The following is an 18,832-nucleotide window of genomic DNA, read 5'->3' on the forward strand; positions in this document are numbered from 1 at the left end:
TCCTTTACAGTTTTCTTGTTTAGTACGTGGGGGTCTGAATAAAGTTCCCCAAAAAGGTTGTTTTGTACCTATTTTCAGACCAGTAGGTTTTTTCTTCTGAGGCTTCACAAACTCAAAACATTAATGTTTCTCATTGTAAAAGAAACTATATGTTTTATTAAGTGCTGGTTGCTGATTATGAATGGATGTTTATTTCCTGGAGAATATAAATAGATTAATTTTGATAGATAAAATGGCAATCATTTAATGTTATATTGCCTCATTCTGTAGGTCAGATTTGGGTTTAGGTAGCATTCATAAATTCTGTTAAAAGGATGCTTCACAGAGCTCTGATTAGCTTCTGGGAAATTTTTAGCCAGAAAACAGCAGCTTGGAAGTCTCCTTCATTAGAATACCTTCTATCAATAGTTTTGATTTCAGGTTAGAATTTGTGGTATATTTGGTTTCTGCTTGTTGGCAAGCATTCTATTTATACTACAAATTTCCCTGTGGATTTCTAGCATGGCTCTGATATGTGAGTGACACAGAATCCTACCAGTGGTTTCTGGTGCTTTTAAACCTGAACTATGATTTGCTGTCTTGGATCATTTCTGTGCTCTGGCCATTCTCTCAAGGTGGGTAAGGGCAGCAGTGAGCCCCAGGACTCCAGGGAAAAAGAAGGGAGTCCATTTTCTGTAGCAAAAGAGATTATAACATTTTCTTGCCCCTGTTTATTATAAGAATTAATACAGATAGCCGCTTTCCATGGGCCATTTGCTCTAGATGGTGGTCCTAATTTGCCTGGCACTGACTAGGTTGACATGAGGATTTCAGTGTTAAAATCTATAAAAACCAGAACAAGCTGATCACTGTACATAGTCCCAAATTCTGAAAGATTGCAATCCCTAATTTGGAGAATTTAGAGGTCTACCATAAGGGAAATGCTGTGGCTATGCAAATTCAGCTCATTGGCTCCAGGTTTGCCTTAAAAGGACACAGGGAGACCATATCTATTCATGGCTCAGAGAGGGTTGGGGTCTTCTCTCAAAGGTATTTTCATGTCCTAACTGCTGCCACAAAACTAAGAGGTTCATTCTTGATGTTAGGAGTCTGCCCCTACACACCATGCAGGTCGCCTTTTGCTCTTTAAGGTTTTCATGGGTTTCTGTGGTAAATAATAACATTCTCAGCAATCTAATATTTACATAAGCAGCTTTCTTTTTAATTTGTAAATGGCTTTCCTAAGACATAATTCATATACTGTACAATTTACTCATTTAAGAAATACAAATCAAATTTCAATATATTCACACTTTTGCAACCATTATTACAATCTAAGATTAGAATATTTTCATCACCCCACCCCCACAAAAAAACTCTATACCTATTAACAGTCACTCCCCACTCCTCCCCCAACCCAGCCCCTGGCAACCACTAATCTGTATTCTGTTTCTGTGGATTTGCCTGTTCTGGACATTTCATATAAATGGAATCATACAATATGAAGTCTTTTTGAGTCTGGCTTCTTCCAATTAGCATAAGTTTTCAAGTTTTATTCATTTATTAGTATTTCATTCCTTTTCATAGCTGAACTGTATTTCATTGTATGCATTGTTACATTTTGTCTATCTATTCACATCCATTGATAGATATTTCATTTGTTTTCACTTTTTGACTATTATGAATAATGGTGCTGTGAACATTCATGTAAAGGTTTTTGTGTGTATTCAATCCTTTTGAATACACACTTCTAAGTAGAATTTCTGGTCATATAATAATTCAATGTTTAAACTTTTGAGGAACTTCCAGACTTATTTTTCAAAGTGGCTGCATCATATTACATTATTATCAAGCAGTGTATAAGGGGTCTGATTTCTTCACTCTCAAAATAACTCTGGTTATTTTCTTATTTTTTATTTTAGGAATCCTAGAGTATAAAGTGGTACCTCATTATGGTTTTAATTTGCATTTCCCTGATAACTAATGGTTTTGAGCATCCCTTCACATGCTTTTGGCCATTTGTATATCTGTTTTAGAGAAATATCTATTCAAGCTGTCTTCTTCTGAGCAAATCTAATCAAAGAGAAATCAAAAAATATAACACATAAGGTGAGCTAAGTTTCTAGGTACAAGATGGATAGATTTAGGTCCCCTGAGTATCTCCTTTTCTGTTACTTCTGAGATAAGTTAATCTTCTGACAATAGCACAAGTATCATGGATTTTACCTCTGGCAAAGGAGATATACAGTGAAATGATAAGCAAAAAAAAGTCCTTCACCCAGCAACTCCACCCCACTTCTAGGCAGGGTGACATTAAGAATTCTTGCAGAACTAGTAGGATTCAATTAACTTGGCCCTTGACCCCTCACTCATTGGTCAATCCAAACATGTAATGCAATCATTCCTCCAATGGCAAGTCATCAAGAAAGGATTGGGGATGTCAGCTATATGCTAGATATTAGAAAGCAGAAGATGCCTATTGTTCATCCTTACAACCTTAGTTGGTTGCATTTGGACCTGGTAGGAATAGAGAGGCAATATTGTTACTGGGGAGAGGCAATATACTAAACCATTCTTATCCATCCATTCTTGTGATTTAGTTTTTCAGCTTGGTAGCAAGCGTTATGAATACTAAGCCAAAAATTTATAAGGTGCAGTGAGGGATTAAGAAAAGTCCTAGAATACCGACTGGTTGATGAACCCTACTGGGGAAAACTTTAGGTGCCTCAAGGTGGCTTAAAATTATTGGGACACATTTCAAGGGAGACAGAAGATGTAAGGTAATTGTAGCCATTGTTGATTTAGTCAGTGACCCAGAATGTAGACTAATAGAGGTCTTGTCAGATGTTCTCTTACCATTCTGTTCTTGCTCAGAAAAAGGCAGGAAGAAGCTGCTTCTAGAGGAAGGGGATGTCTGGGATTCATATATCAATAGTATACAAAGGCCTCTTTTGGGGCACATCAATCCTGGAGTCCTCAGTTTGTAGTAGCCTGGAGGTTAATAAGTAAGGGTCCTTCAAGAATTTCCCCCGAAGTTGAATTCTTCTGGACCAAGACAGCCTGAGCCTTGGGACAGCTCAGAAACCTCTTATAAGAGATGGATGGCTTTAATCAGTATTTGTTTCCTCCCTCTTATATAGAGAGTACAAGAGTACCATGAAAACAAAACTCTTTAACTATAACAACGATTAACAATTGGTTGAAATTTTATAACATTCCAAATATCCCTAGTTTTCCTAGAATTCTTCCCTAGTTTGCTTTCCATTTCTCTGTTGATATTTTGAAATCCTTAAGGAAAAGCCACCTGCACACCAGACAGTAGGATTTGGTTTCCATCTGTATAGGACTTTCAGATGGTGAACTAAAAACAAATAGAATACCGGGATCTATGACATAGGATCTCATTCCTTCTCTTTTTAAATGTCAATTTGCAGTGTTTCTCCCTGTTTTCTGCCCCAAACAAAATGTTTGTTATATATTCTGTGGTTTTTTACTTACATAATATTAACTTTGTTAGCTATAATTCTATGGTTTAAAGCAGAAAAAGGTCATGGGCAATAAAAGTACCTGAGTTAATCTGAAACCTTAATCTATTATAATGATTCTTTTGGCATAACACTTCAACTTAATGACCTGTAGTAAAATTTTTAAATGAAGAGTACTTTTATTCCAACAATCTACCTTTATTCCATGAATCTATTTTATTCCAAGAATTTAGTAGATTCTTATTAATTTATTTTAAAAATTTTAAAAATTTACTGAACACCTAATATATGCCAGGTATTTTTCTAATTGTTGGAGATACAGCAGGAAAACAAACAAACAATGAACAAAATGGTCACCACATTAGCAAGCTAATGGACAAAAATCACATGGTTATATTAATAGATACAGAAAAAGCATTAGACAAAATCAACATTGATTCATTAGAAACAAAATTCTCAACAATCTAGAAATAGAGGGAAATTGCCTCAACTTGATTATGAACATTAACAAAAAACCTCAGCTAACATCATACTTGATAGTGAGAAACTTGAAACTTTCTCTCCAAGATCACGAACAAGGCAAGGATGTTCCCTTTGACCATTACTTTTCAATATCATATTGAAAGTCCTAGCTAACACAATAAGACAAGGGAAAACAAAGATATATAATTTGGTAAGGAAGAAATAAAGCTTTCTATGTCCACAAATGATATGATTATTTATGTAGAAAATTTGAAAGAATTGGCTAAAAAACTTCAAGAACTAATAAGCAATGATAGGAAGATCACAGGATTCAAGGTTAATATACCAAAGTCAATCACTTTCCTATATGCCAGCAATAAACAAATGGAAATTAAAATTAAAACATTTCAATTTACATTAACGTCCTCCAAAAGCAAATACTTAGGTATAAATTTAACTATATATATATATATAACTATATATATATACACACACACACATATATATATATAACTATATATAACTATATAAATATATATATGGCTATATGAGGGAGATTAAAGATTCTGATGAATTAAATCAAAGAATTTAATTAATGGAAAAATATTCTATGTTCATGGATAGGAAGACTCAGTATTGTCAAGATGTCAGTTCATTCCACCTTGACCTATAGATTTGGTGCAATTGCAGCAAAATCCCAGCAAGATGTTTTAGGAAGAAATCAAGAAAACTGATTCTAAGGTTTACATAGAAAGCAAAAGACCCAGCCAAAGTCCTGCACTTAGAGCCTAAGTGCAGGACTGACATTACCTATATTCAAGGTTTCCTATAGGCAGTATAGGTGAAAGAACAATTAGATGAATGAAATAGAATAGAGGGGCCAGAAGTAGATCCACAAAAAGTATAGTCCACTTTTCTCTGACAAAGGAACAGAGACAATATGATAGACAAAAGGCAATCTTTTCACAAGGGTGCTGGAACAACTGGACATCCACATGGAAAACAATGAATCAGACACAGAACTTATACCCTTTACAAAAATTAACTCAAAACAGATTACAGATCTAAATGTAAAATGTGAAACTATAAAACTCTACAAGATAATATAAGAGAAAATCTTGGTGATGAATTTTTAAATGTGACACCAAAAGATGATCCATGAAAGAAATAATTGATAAGCTGGACTTCATTAAAATTTAAAACCTCTGCTTTGTGACAGACACTGTTAAGGAAAAGAAAAGACAAGCCACAGACCGAGAGAAAATTTTGTAAAAGACACATCTGACATTTTGTCCAAAATACACAAAGAACTCGTCCAATTCAACAATAAGAAAACAAACAAGTTGATGAATAAATTAGCCTTAGGAGATACCTCAGTAAAGAATATTTACAGATGGCAAATAAGCATATGAAAAGATGCTTCTGGGACGCCTGGGTGGCTCCGCGTTGAGAATCTGCCTTTGGCTCAGGGCGTGGTTCCTGATTCCTAGGATCAAGTCCCACTTCGGGCTCCCTGCTTGGAGCCTGCTTCTCTTCCCTCTGCTTGTGTCTCTGCCTCTCTTTATGTGTCTCTCATGAATAAATAAATAAAATCTTAAAAAAAAAAAGAAAAAAAAGATGCTTCACATTGTATGTCATCAGGGAAATACAAATTAAAATAAGAAGATATCACTGCATACCTATTAGAATGGTCAAAATTTGGAACACTGGCAACACCAAATGCAGGTGAGGATGTGGAGCAATATTTATTGCTGGTGGGAATGCAAAAATTGTAGTCATTGTGGAAGACAGTTTGGTGGTTTCTTATAAAATTAAATATACACTTACCATTTGATCCAGCAACCATGCTCCTTGGTATTTACTCAAAGGAATTGAAAATTTATATCTACACAAAAACCTGCACGTTTTTTGGCAGCTTTATTTATAATTGTCAAAACTTAGAGCAACCAGGATCCTTCAGAAGGTTAATAGATAAATAAACTGTGGTACATCCAGACAATAGAATATTATTCAGCACTGCAAAGAAATGAACTTCCAAACCATGAAAAGGGAGAAACCTTAAATACATATTACTACTTGAAAGAAGATGATCTGAAAAGTCTATGTTCTATATGATTCTAACGATTTGACATTCTGGAAAAGGCAAAACTATGGAACAATAAAAAGTTCTCTTATTGCCAAGGGCTGAGAGGAGGAAGGGACAAATAGGCTCAGCATAGAGGATTTTTAGGGCAGTGAAACTACTCTATGCTACTACAGTGGTGAATACATGTCATTATAAACTTGTCCAAATGCATAGAATGAACAACACCAAGAGTGAACCCTAAGGGAAACTATGGGCTCTAGATAACATGTACCACTGGTGAGGAATATTGACAAAGGGGAAGGCTCACATGAGTGGAGGCTCAATTTTGCTATGAACCTAAAACTGCTCTGAAAAATAAGGTGTATTAAAAACAAAAAAAAGAAAAACGAAGGCTAAACCCTTGCCCTTGTGACACTGTTGGGAGCTCTGTTGAGCTGGGAGAGAAAGAAAGGTCAGTCTAGCTTTTTAAAGCAACAAGCCAAAAATCAGAGTTAAGTCTTTAAATCCCTTACTGTAATAGAGTAAGCAAGAACCTAAAGCTAGAGAAAATACAGACTCACTCCTGTTTCCTTTCCCTCACTAAATGGCACACCATTTAGGGTCTTTAGCAGGTTAATGGATTCTGGGATTGAGGTGAGAGCAGGGGGATGGGGAGAAGATGGTTAGGTAGGGGAAGGATAGGAGTGAAACAATACTAGGTATTGAGTCAGAGAGGGGAAAAGTGTCTTCAAGTTTCACCCTCCCTTACCCCCCCATCAGGGGGACTCAGCAGAAGCCCCTTGAAGCTCTGTGCCCATGTTCTTAATAAAGAGAAATTCAAGAATGAAGACCCCGGACTAGTAGTGCAGATCTGTGAAAGAGCATGTCTGGCCAGGGTCTCTGGGTCCCTGATGGCACCTCCCTTCAGAGACCCCCAATGCACTGGTTGTGAATCAAGTCTGCTGTAGATATAGCAGCTTTTCCCAGTGAGCCTGCCAGGTTGGAGCCTTTGGCCAGGCCTGAAAAATCACCCGTGGTTTTGAAACAAGAGCTGGACTCTTCAATCACCTTCTCGTTAAGGGGATGAGCATGTACAATAGTTGCTATATTACATAGTGGTAAGTGCTAACTTACTAAATAAATAAAGCAGAGGGGCAGATAGGGAATAGATGAGAGTTTGGGGATGGGAATGAGATAGCAGTTTTAGACAAGGGAAGGCAAACAAGGTCTCATGAAATGGTGATTGTGTCAAAGACTTCAGAATGAGCCTTGCGGATACCAGGGAGAAGAGCAGGTCGTGCAGAGGAAGCAGCAGGTACCAACTGCCTGGGCTGGAAGACTGTGTGGTGGTATTGGAGGAGGCCATTTATCTCAGTGGAGGGAGCAAAGCAAGAGAAGCTGGAGATGGGGTTATGAGAGTGAGAGCTAAGGAGGAACCAGTCCCGTGGGGCCTTGTAGCTGGTCTGGGGGTTTGGGTTTTTTCTCTAAGTGAGAGGAGAAGCCACAGGGGATCTTGTTTTTTTTTTAAAGTAGTCTCTACACCCAACATGGGGCTCAAATTCACAACCCAGAGATTAAGAATTGTACCCAGAGACCACATGCTCCAGCAATTGAGCCAGCCAGGCTCCCTTCACTGGGGATCTTATACAGAGGAATGACATGTTTTGGCTCTATGTACCTGTTGAGAATGGCTTTAGGAGAGAGGAGGTGGAGATGTTAAGGGCAGAAGCAAGGGGACCTATTAGAAGGTTATACTATCATCATCTGAGAAAGAGATGATTGATGGCATGGACCAGAGTGGAGGACTAGAAGGGAGAAGTGGTTGGATATGGGATGTGTTTTTAATACAATGCTCCCTTTGCATCCATTCTAAACACACATTTTAACATACCTGAAATCAGAATGCATCTTTGATGGGGTAGCATCTCATGATTGCTATCAGCCAAGTGGCAGTCATGATGTAGTGGCTCAGTTAGATAAAACCTTCCAGTGACATGGTATGGTAATTGCCAGCATCAATCTGTAGGTATAGATATGTGGCAACAATTTCTGATTTTAGGTGACTAAATATCAAAGTTCAGTATCTTTGCTCAGAAACACATAAGTGTGGATTCTCCACTTTATTTATGGTCCTCATCCTTTTGTACCTGGACATTCACTTCCTCCAGTTTTCTCCAAGCTTCCAGTCTCTCACATCCAATAAGCATCATAGACTGGTGCTAGAGTTATCTTCCTAAAAATCAGGGCTGGTCATGTCTCTCAGTGCCCGTGTCTCTGAGGCTGTAAGGTGCTTACAGAATCCATTCCAAACTTTGTGTTCATGCAGGACCCTCACAATCTTCTACCTATTTCTCCAACTTTATTTCCTACCATTCTCTAACTTGTAGTGCCTCCATAAACTATGCTGGACTCTGTTTCCTGTGCAGCCAGAGCCTTGCCTAATTGTACTGCTTGCACCTGTTTTTCTAACCTTTCTCCCAACTGCTGCTCATCCTTCAAGCTCCAGCTCCAAGCAGACTTAATTATTCATCTTCTCCCACAACATGCCACATTGAAGTTCTAGTCATCTGTCCATCTATTTCCTCCAAGAGGTTGTGAGTTGGGGACCTCATTCATTTATTGCCGCACAAAATCCCCTAAACACAGCAATACACTTGGAAGAGAACAAGTATGCAATATTTGTAAGAGTCTGCTTGTATCTGACAATCCACAGTTTTCTCTTTTGTAAGATGAAGAAAACAGTAGAACCTAAGATGTTTTAGGACTTTTGAAGATTATATAAGATAATGCATACCCCAGGAACAAAGAACAGTGCTTGGTACATAGGCGCTCAATAAATATTTGCTCTTTTCAAAATGTGTATTGCATTGTGAATATTACTATTATGTTTTAATTATCATAATGCACCTTTTTTTTATTTATGATAGTCACAGAGAGAGAAAGAGAGAGGCAGAGACATAGGCAGAGGGAGAAGCAGGCTCCATGCACCTGGAGCCCGATGTGGGACTCGATCCCGGGTCTCCAGGATCGCGCCCTGGGCCAAAGACAGGCGCCAAACCGCTGCGCCACCCAGGGATCCCCTCATAATGCACTTTTAACCTCATCTGAAAAGTCCATTTTTAAGCCTCATAGTGAGATTTGTCCCGTCACAGAAACTTCTGGTGTGTGCGATGAAAAAGAAAAAAAAAAAAAAAAACAGTGAAAAGAGGAGGTAACCCCATTTTATTTCTCTCTTGGTGACAAAGTGCTAGAATCTATGATTATTTGAAGATTCTAAATATAGAGCACTGATGACCCAAAAGCTCTTCTCAAATTTCATTTTTTTTCTAATAGCTTCTGAAAAAACACTCCCAGGAGTGTCAACTCATCATAATGTCAATTTAGGTAGTTGATGTGATTTATAGCAGCGTATTGCATTTTATCGCATTGACTAGATCTCACAAGAGTCTATTCATGTCCAGTCTGCTTTGGTCATGATACATGCATCATCCAATTGCTCCTTTAGTCTGTTTGCTAACATGGAAATAAGCAATTTGATGCACTGGTAAAGTCACCAAGCAGACGTCATCGGGCCTCTGTTAACTCTGTTAACTCTAACTAATATGCAGGACTCTGATCAATACTTTAATGTCCTCTATGACTTAGGAATTTTCCTGATATCTAAATTGACACTGATGAATTTCAATACATGATTATTAAATTCTTCTAAGGCTTTTAAGTAAGAGTCTTCAGTAAATTCATCTTGATTGGTGCACAATTGTTCCTGATATTCATAATGGCTCCTGCTTTGCTCTTTTTTCATGTTTGAGATGTCGAGAAACTGTAGAGTTTATTGAGTGAGAGTCTACATGTGCATAAATTTCAAATTAGTGTGATCAACATGAGATATAAAGTACACTTGGGGAATATGTTTTTAATCTCTTCTTCCCTTCCTGCTTATAGATGACCTTGATTCAGTGCTTCATGTGAAATAAAAGCAAACAGGTACTTTCTCCTCTTCCTCCCACTGCATCTCTGCAGCCTCTTGAATCAGGACCCACTCTCCACCTTTCATCTGCTACTATAGGAGGAATGTCCCTGCTCCTAGCTAAAATCAACCCTTTCCTTGAGTTCTGGATCTCATTCTCTTTCACCTTCTCTAGGACTTTTCTCCTACAAATAGACCACTCTCTTCTGCATTATTGATTTCTTCCTCTTGGGGTTTCTGTCCATCAGACAACAAACCTACATTTGACCCCTTTTTCCTCTCTAGCTGCTGCCCCATTCTCCTGGTCCCTCATGGCAAAATTTCTCAAATGAAGGCTTCCCCATTATGTTACCTACTTTCTTTTCTCAATCTATTTCAGCTAGATCTTTGTCCTCCCCTCTAAGTCTGAAATTTCATCAGTGACCTCCATGTCACCAAATGTAATGGTCACTTTTTGCCTTCATCCTACTCAGCGTTTTAGCATTTCTTCCAAGCAGCTACTATCTTCTTGAAACTCTCTATTTTGGCTTTGATGATAGCCCACTCCCCTGATATTTTTCTTATTTTACTATTAATTATAGGCTGATAATTCCCAGTATATATATTCATATCTAACTTTTCTCAGGATCCCAACCTACATATATAGATACAATTTGGCATCTCCACTTGAGCGTTGATAAGCGTCTCATACCTGTTTATTATGATCACCTTTCCATGTAAATATATACACTTAGAATCCTTCTGCTGTTCACTTTTCCCAATATTCTCTACCCTCCTCTTTCCCTTTATTTCCAGCCCTTTCTCCTAAACCAGCCTCCAGTAGAATTGATCCCTTGGTGATTCCATAGCACTCAATAGTTCTCTTTTATAATAATTAGCACACTTACAGTCAATTACTCAAATGTATTGTTATCTGCTTAATGTGAATATTTCCCCTTTACACTCTAAGATTCTTGAAACCAGAGATTTTCTGTGTTGTTTAGTATATTCTAAGGTCTCAACATAATGTCTTGAGTATATCAGGAGCTCAATAAATATATTTATTTTTTACCTTTGCATCTATGTTGTTTCCTATTTTTGACCATTATATACAATTCTACCGTCAAAATTCATATTCCTAAACATTTGGTATGTCTTTAATCACATTTTCAGAATAATCCCTAAAAATAGAATTACCGGTAACACTGATACACATTTTCTTTTTTTTTTTTTAATTTTTATTTATTTATGATAGTCACACAGAGAGAGAGAGAGAGGCAGAGACATAGGCAGAGGGAGAAGCAGGCTCCATGCACCGGGAGCCCGACGTGGGATTCGATCCTGGGTCTCCAGGATCGCGCCCTGGGCCAAAGGCAGGCGCTAAACCGCGGCGCCACTCAGGGATCCCTGATACACATTTTCAAGTCTTTGTTATAGTGCAGTAGTCTGCAAAGTGGCCACCATTAACTTCCTCCCTCCCTTTATGAGCAAGTCACTCATTCATTAACAGGTGATGTCTCCTTATCTTATTCCTTGAATGACCTACTTTGACCTTCAGAATGTAATAAAAATAGGATCATCAGAAAAAAAAAATAAAAGATGCCCAGTAAAATTAGAATGTCAACACACAGAAAAAAATGGGATATACTTATACTAAAAATGATTTGTTATGTATCTGACACTCAAATTTAACTCAGCATCCTGTTTTTTGTTTGTGAAATCTGGCAACACTAGGTAAGTATGATGATACTATGTTAGATTGGTATGATGATACTATTCCAGTTTCAGGCCTAGCCTTTAAGAAACCTGGAACTTTCTACTTTTCCCCTCTGGAAGTCAACTACCATACTATAAAGAACTTTGGGCTGGACTTCTAAATGAAGAGAAGTCACCCAGAAAACTCTAGGAGGATGAGATGTCATTTTGAATGTCCTAGCCTTAGTTGGACTCCCAGTCCTGGGAAAGGAGGATCTAACAGCATGAGTACAAGGTAGATTTCAGAACTACTACCTTCCTGTTGTTGAATGAGTGTATCTATTTTAGGTTTCCTGTTCCTTCCTCACTGTTGCATGCCTGGTAGAGGGGGAAAGAGTGAGAGGGAGTTGGGGAGGGGCAGAAAGCAGTTCACAGTTCTCCAGATCCAAAGTTACTGCACCCATATCTGGACATGATGCAGATCATGAAATATTGAACTTTGTGTATGAGGCTTTCATGGGATAAGATTTTGAGGGATCTTGGGAGGTAGTGAGTTGTTTCTCTTTTGTTTTTGCTTGTAGAAAGGATATAATTTGTGACCAGAGGGCAGACTGTGATGGATTAAATATAACCACAGATTCTTTCCCACTTTTATGATCAAGAGATGGAGTCTATTTCCCTTCCATAGGGACCCTGGGATGGTCTTGTGATTTAACTGAAAAAACAGAATGGAGCAAGTATTAAGCTACATGACTTTCAGGAAATAGTGTTCTGGAAAATCAGCTTTGACAGCTTTTTTTGTTTGTTTGTTTTTTTGTTTTTTTTAAGCCCTGCTTTATAGCATTTGCCAGTTTCTGTGGTGTAAATTCTGTCATCCTGACTGATTTCAAGCTACCAATGGAAGATCACTGAAGATGGAGTTGGAAAGAGATATTGTATCATTGGCTCTTAGGAGCCTGTGCAAGTGGGCTCTTATGTCAGCTTCCCTTTTTGCTTTCCTGGCATCTGGCTGACATGAAGATCTGTGGGCTAGTGTCCTGAATGAGGGGAGCACATGGAGAAGAAGGGAAGCTTGGACCATTCCAGCTGAGTGCAGCTACACGAGTAGCCCTGGACAGCATTACATAGTGATTGGGACGATGTAGCCAACTCAGAGAAATGTGAGGAAAAATACATTATTGTGGATTTAGGAAACTATATTTTGGAAAGATTTATTAGTCAGCAGCAGGTAACTGAACACAAATATTGCCAAGTTGGCATAAAAAAGTTATTTCAAGTTTTAGTGCCACTAGCAATGTATACGAGTGCCTTGCTCTGTACACATTCGTCCACTCTCCTCATGACTATTACTAGGCTTATAAGTTAGAAAAAGGTACATTGCTGTTCAATTTGCATTCTTTGAAAATGAGTTTGAACATCTTTCAAATGCTTATTGGCCATAAATTGATTCTGTCCATTTTTCTCTTAATTTTTAAGGGCTCTTTATATTTTAATAATAGTAAAGCAAATGGGGAATATTTTGCAGTATATTGTGGCTACACAGTTTGCTCAGAGGTTCTTTGAAGTAAAAGTTTAACCTATTTATATAAAAAATAGTGACTGGACAATTTTCTGAGTGTTTCTTGTAACAGGAGCATATCTAATTTTTGCCTTGCTTGCTTGTTTTTGGTATTCCTTAAATTATTCTAATATTTTCTCTGGATCTTCTACTAGTGATTTTCTTCAAATGAAAATTTCAGCTGAAACCCAGTACAACACATTCCCCCCTTCTTGTCGCCATTCCAGTATGAACAACACTGACTTAGGCTAGTGCAATAGGTCAAGTCTTCAGCCATCCTTGGGTTAAACCTTGTGAAAAGTCTTTGGATAAACTGAAGTTATATTTCATACCAATTTTAATCTTGCAAATTTGAAAGAGCATGATGCAAAAATGTTATTAGGTTTTTAAAAAAGATTTTATTTATTTATTTGAGGGAGAGAGGAAGGGAGCACGAGCAGAGGGTAGAGAGGCAGAAGGAGAAGGAGACTCCCTGGTGAGCAGGGAACCCCACTCTGGCCGATCCCAGGACTCTGGGATCATGATTAGAGCAGAAGACTGATGCTTAACTGGCTGAGCCACCCAGACATTCCAAAAGTGTTACTAGTGTGCACAAATTTCAAATACAGTTCGTTCTTGAACTGTATTTGTTGACTCCAATCCCTGCAGTTGAAAACTCCCCTTATAAATTGAGTCCTCTAAAACTTAATAATAGCCTACTGTTGACCAGAAGCTTTATTACTGGTAACATAAACAGTCAACTAACACAGATTTCGCATGTAATATGTATTATATGCTGTATTACTACAATAAGTAAGCTAGAGAAATGTTAATAAGAAAATCGTAAGAGAAAATACATTTCCAATACCATATTGTATTTATTTTTAAAAATTTACATATAGGGGCACTTGGGTGGCTCTGTTGGTTGAGCTCTGACTCGATTTTGTCTCAGATTGTGATCTCAGGGTCCTGGAATCGAGCCCAATATCAGGCTCTGCCTGGGTGTGGTGGAGCCTGCTTGGGATTCCTCTTTCCCTCTCCCTCTGCACCCATCCCCCCTTCCCTGCTCTCCCTTTCTCTCTCTCTTACTCTGTAAAAAAATAATAATAAAAAAGAAAAATCTGTGTATAAGTGGACCCATCCAGTTCAAACCTGTGTTGTTCAAGGGCCAGCTGTAATGTGAATCCTTCTAAAACTAAAAAGTACTTAAAATTGGATTGGATTTTGGAATAAAAAAAAGGAGCAATGGAAACTAATATTTAATGGAAAAACTGGTTGAAATATGAATAAAGTCTTGAGTTCAGTTAATAGTACTCATGCTCATTTCTAAGCTTAGGCAAATATAACATGGTAACATTTAACAATCAGGGAAATTGAGTGAAGTTAATACAGAAAGTCTATACATTATCCTTATAAACCTTTTTTGTACATTTTTTGAATTATTTTTTTAAGTGCCTAAAAATTCGCTCTAAGAAATACCATATAATGTTATAAGCTTATGTTTTCTGAGAATGCCAATTCTTACATTATATTGATTTCTCTGGGCTAATAATCCTTCTAGAATGATGCAAAATTTGAATTTTGTGAAGTTTTTAGGATCTTATCCCATGAATATAATTCACTACCGTGTGAATTATATATTTACATCCTATTTTGTAAGCTGAAATAGGAACAACTGAAGATTTATTCCTGAATCATAAGCTGAAGGAAATCCCTCCTCCCAATAAAAAACCAGAAACCAAAACTAAAATTCTGTATCTTCCAGTTTTTCACATCAGAATTGTGGCAATAAAGTCTTACCACTTCATGTGACCTTTGGATAAGTATGGGATCAAAGACCTGGCTTTAAGTGTGGAATCTGGTAACCAGGTCCCAGATAGGGCTCCATCTGACTGCATCAGGTAGAAATGTGAATGTAGGAATCCAAATCTTGTAGGCACAATCGTAAATCTTTATGAGAAATTTATCTTTTGCCCATGTAGTTGGTAGGATCCACTCTCTTTCCCCACACTCACTTTGTGTTTTTCATCACAGCATGTCTTCATCACAGCATGTCTTTGGAGTGATGGTAGTTGGGGGGGGGGGGGATGTTTGTCATCATTTCACATCCTTTGTAGGTTTCTTTGCAGATAAAATGTGTCTTTTTATAGACTCACACTTGTAAAAGAAATTCCAAACATTTAAATTCAAGATGTTTCAGGGTTGACAGTTTCTACTTTTTGCCTCTCTATTTAGAGTCTTTATCTTGAAACCATGTAACACATTCCCTATGCCTCATTTCTTATAATAGCATCTCTCTGATTTTGAGTGGCCTTTGGAAAAACAGTGTAGTCAAATTTCACACTAATTTGAATTAACAAATTTGAAACAGCAATAAAATATTACTAAAGTCTTACTTTAGCATGTATGTTGAAATAATGAGTACCCCCACACTAATACTTGTTTATTATATATTAAAGAGTAACTTTGATGTAAGGAATGCATTACAATGGCCTAGGTTTATGTGTACTGGGGCTGTTATTTCTTTCTTTCTTTTTTTCTTTTTGGACACTGCATTTATTCTTAAGGGAGATATTTGGATGTCTTATGAATATTTTGAGTTATGTGAAGTTTTCAGGAGCTATTCCTAGAGTGGCTCTCCAGCGGCTTGGATGATCCAACTCCCTACTGTGAATCTGTTTTATTATAGTTGCTGATGAGATTGCTAATGATAAAAGTTATCGATTGCTTAATACTGTGCCACGTGTATTAATCCATTATCTATGAGACAGACGGTTTACTATAATTTACCATCATTTCTATTTTGTAAATGAAAAAAAATCTCATGTTTGGCAGATTTAAGGAACTAGTGTCCAAAGGAGTATCTTTGGATTTAGGGCTGGAATCAAGATTTCTTTTTCTGTCAGTTCCAAGATTTTTGTTAACCAATCTAGTATAAAATATTTACCACACTTGCCTCCGTTAGTTCAGTCCTACGGAAAGGTAGGTAGGTCTTTGTTATTATTATCTTACAACTTTAAGTTTGAACCTGCTTCTTTATTCTTAGGTCACTTATCTGCCTTTTTGGAAGGCAGCCCTATTCCACTGAGGTGGGGATGGGACAAATAGAGTACCACTTTACCTCTGGAATTGTTCAAGACTGAAGAAGCTGTTTCACCTATTTTGTTTACTTAACTTCTTTTTGCCTGGTTCTTTTCATGTGTAACCTTTTTTTTTCACATCAGTTAAAATCGCCCAAAGTTTTGTTCTTTTCTAACGGGTGATACCCCTTATTGCTTCTTTAAACAACAGTGTCTGGAATCACTGTTTTCCTGCTTCTTAGGAGTAGCTGATATTGTTGATTATAAAATGGTAGTAAATAGCATTTCCCCCCTAAAACCTTTTAGGTTTCTTTTAGGATTAAAAAACAAAACAAAACAAAAACGGGACACCTGGGTGGATCAGATCATGATCCCAGGGTCCTGGGATTGTGCTCTGCATCAGACTCCCTGTTCAGTCTGCTTCTCCCTCTCTCTCTGCCCTTCCTCTCTGTGTGCTCTCTCTCTCTCTAATATAAAATCTTAAGAAAAAAAAAGTAAATCTACTCATCTTGAACTGAGACAATTTGGCTCCAGTGCATCTGAGGCATTCCATGGCCTATGATATAATTTCCTCCCCTAAATCTTTCAATTCAGGAAGACAGAGTAACCCCAGGACAGGGAAGAAGCTACATTTTTTTCCCGTGCTAATTTTGGTGTATGGTTAAATATCTGGAGTAAAGGAATGTGAGTTGAGCTGGAATTGGGGCTTTCACACTCCCTGCAGTTTTATATTTTCTATTTAGAAAGGTGTAATCACTTTTGTAAATTCCTCTAACCAGAGAACTAAAGTGATACTCCATTAGTGTAATAATCTCTGCAGAATCCTCATTATCATTTCATTTTCTGTCACTCATATGTGAACTTCATGAAGGCAAGGACTTTGTCATAGAAGACTGCCTGACACATAGTAGGAGTTAAGTTCATTTTCAATGAATGAGTCATGGTTCAGTAACTGAGATCTCATTAGAGAACCTCATGAAACAAAGGAAATATGTAGAGAACAGCAAAATAGAAGGAGCTGGAAAAGGAGGCAGGTGGGCTGGGTTCCTCTTTCATCTTTGCTTTCAACTGATGAAATGTATAACCTTGGTTAAGTCCCTGAACCACTCTAAAAATCGAAAAATTAAACCCTTTGTATAATGAGCTATGCTTTGCTTTAGTTTACTTTCTGAGTATTAGTTCTGATTCAAGATTTTTACAGATATGGTTTTAAGATATGGTACACTTAAACAGTCTGTATTTGAATGGCATAGATTATACATTAGCATATTTCTTTCTTTTTCTAAAGATTTTATTTCTTTATTCATGAGAGACACAGAGAGAGGGAGTGAGGCAGAGACATAGGCAGAGGGAGAAGCAGACTCCATGCAGGGAGCCCAATGTGGGACTCCATCCCGGGTCTCCAGTATCACGCCCTGGGTGGAAGGTGGCGCTAAACCCCTGAGCCACGCAGGGATCCCCATTAGCATATTTCTTAACTAACATATTAAGGTCTGTGACTTATAGACTTAGTAAACAATGAGTTTAAAATTTTTTAAATTTATGTCATATTAAATAGCAGCTGTTAAATAGAATCTAATATCTTTTTTTTCCCAATATCTTTTTTAAAAAATACATTTTCCAGGGTCTTCTATATTTGTGAGTATAACTATGTACTTTAAAAGATTTCACATTGTTCCTTTGCTAATTTAAAGGCTGCTCATCTTTGTGGAGGTTCCTTGTTGTTGGAAGGCCATGCCCAGTGGGAAAGTGTTGGCTAGATTCACCTTACAGATAAAGAAGCCAAGCCTGTGATTCAGACAACCTATCTACACTTGTCAAGCAGCCAGAGGAGAGACAATGTCCCCATTGGAACACAGCATCTTCTTATCTTCACGGTCCAATCTCCTGAAAATGCCAAAGGCAAAGGGCAAGTTGAATCCTGCTGCTAGACAGACACAACAGTGTCTATTCTGCTCTAAACTTAGAAAAGGAGGTAACAGGGACTCTTGATATCTGGCACTCCAGCTACCTTTATCCAACAAGCACATTCCTAAGAAAGGCAGGTCATCTAAAGGAAAAAAGAAAGCAGTCTTTGATGGTTTATTTATTTATTTATTTATTTATTTATTTATTTATTTATTTTTCATTTATTACCTATTTTGAGGGAGACGCTGTATTTTCAAGTCAATGTTTTACAAATTTATTTGTACATTTATGAACTGTAGAATGTTAGAAATACACTTTCAATTTCAGCCTAGTACACCTGCATATATACCTGCATGCATACTTGCACACACATACACACATACACATGGACTTGAAAATGAAACTAAGTTTCTCCCAAACAATGTCTACCCTAACTACCTTTGAGCCATCTTATTTTTTAAAATATTATTTAGTGTCGTAAACTTTTACATTGGAAAAAACACTGTTCCATATGCTTTCAAGGGATTCAAAGAGAAATTATGGCCCTTGACCAACAGAGAATATATGGTTCACCAAACAATCAATGGAAAGCTAGACATAATGAATGCTAGCTATCCTGGGTGCTGGGATCAATGGATATCCACACACAAAAGAATCAAGTTGGATCATTACCTA

The 18,832-nt window shown here is 37.4% G+C and overlaps 1 long non-coding RNA gene across 6 annotated transcripts in view; it reads right to left on the reverse strand.

Annotated features, from left to right (window-relative positions):
* LOC144291737 (uncharacterized) overlaps positions 1–18,832 on the reverse strand; it is a 95,215-nt gene that overhangs the window by 46,838 nt on the left and 29,545 nt on the right. For all 6 annotated transcript variants that reach the window (XR_013359200.1, XR_013359199.1, XR_013359203.1 and 3 more), the window contains one exon: positions 7,883–8,011. This is a non-coding gene — a long non-coding RNA (uncharacterized LOC144291737). The remainder of the gene's footprint in view (positions 1–7,882; positions 8,012–18,832) is intronic.

Source organism: Canis aureus, chromosome 20, assembly GCF_053574225.1.
Source record: "Canis aureus isolate CA01 chromosome 20, VMU_Caureus_v.1.0, whole genome shotgun sequence".
In the NCBI taxonomy this organism is placed as follows: Eukaryota; Metazoa; Chordata; class Mammalia; order Carnivora; family Canidae; genus Canis; species Canis aureus.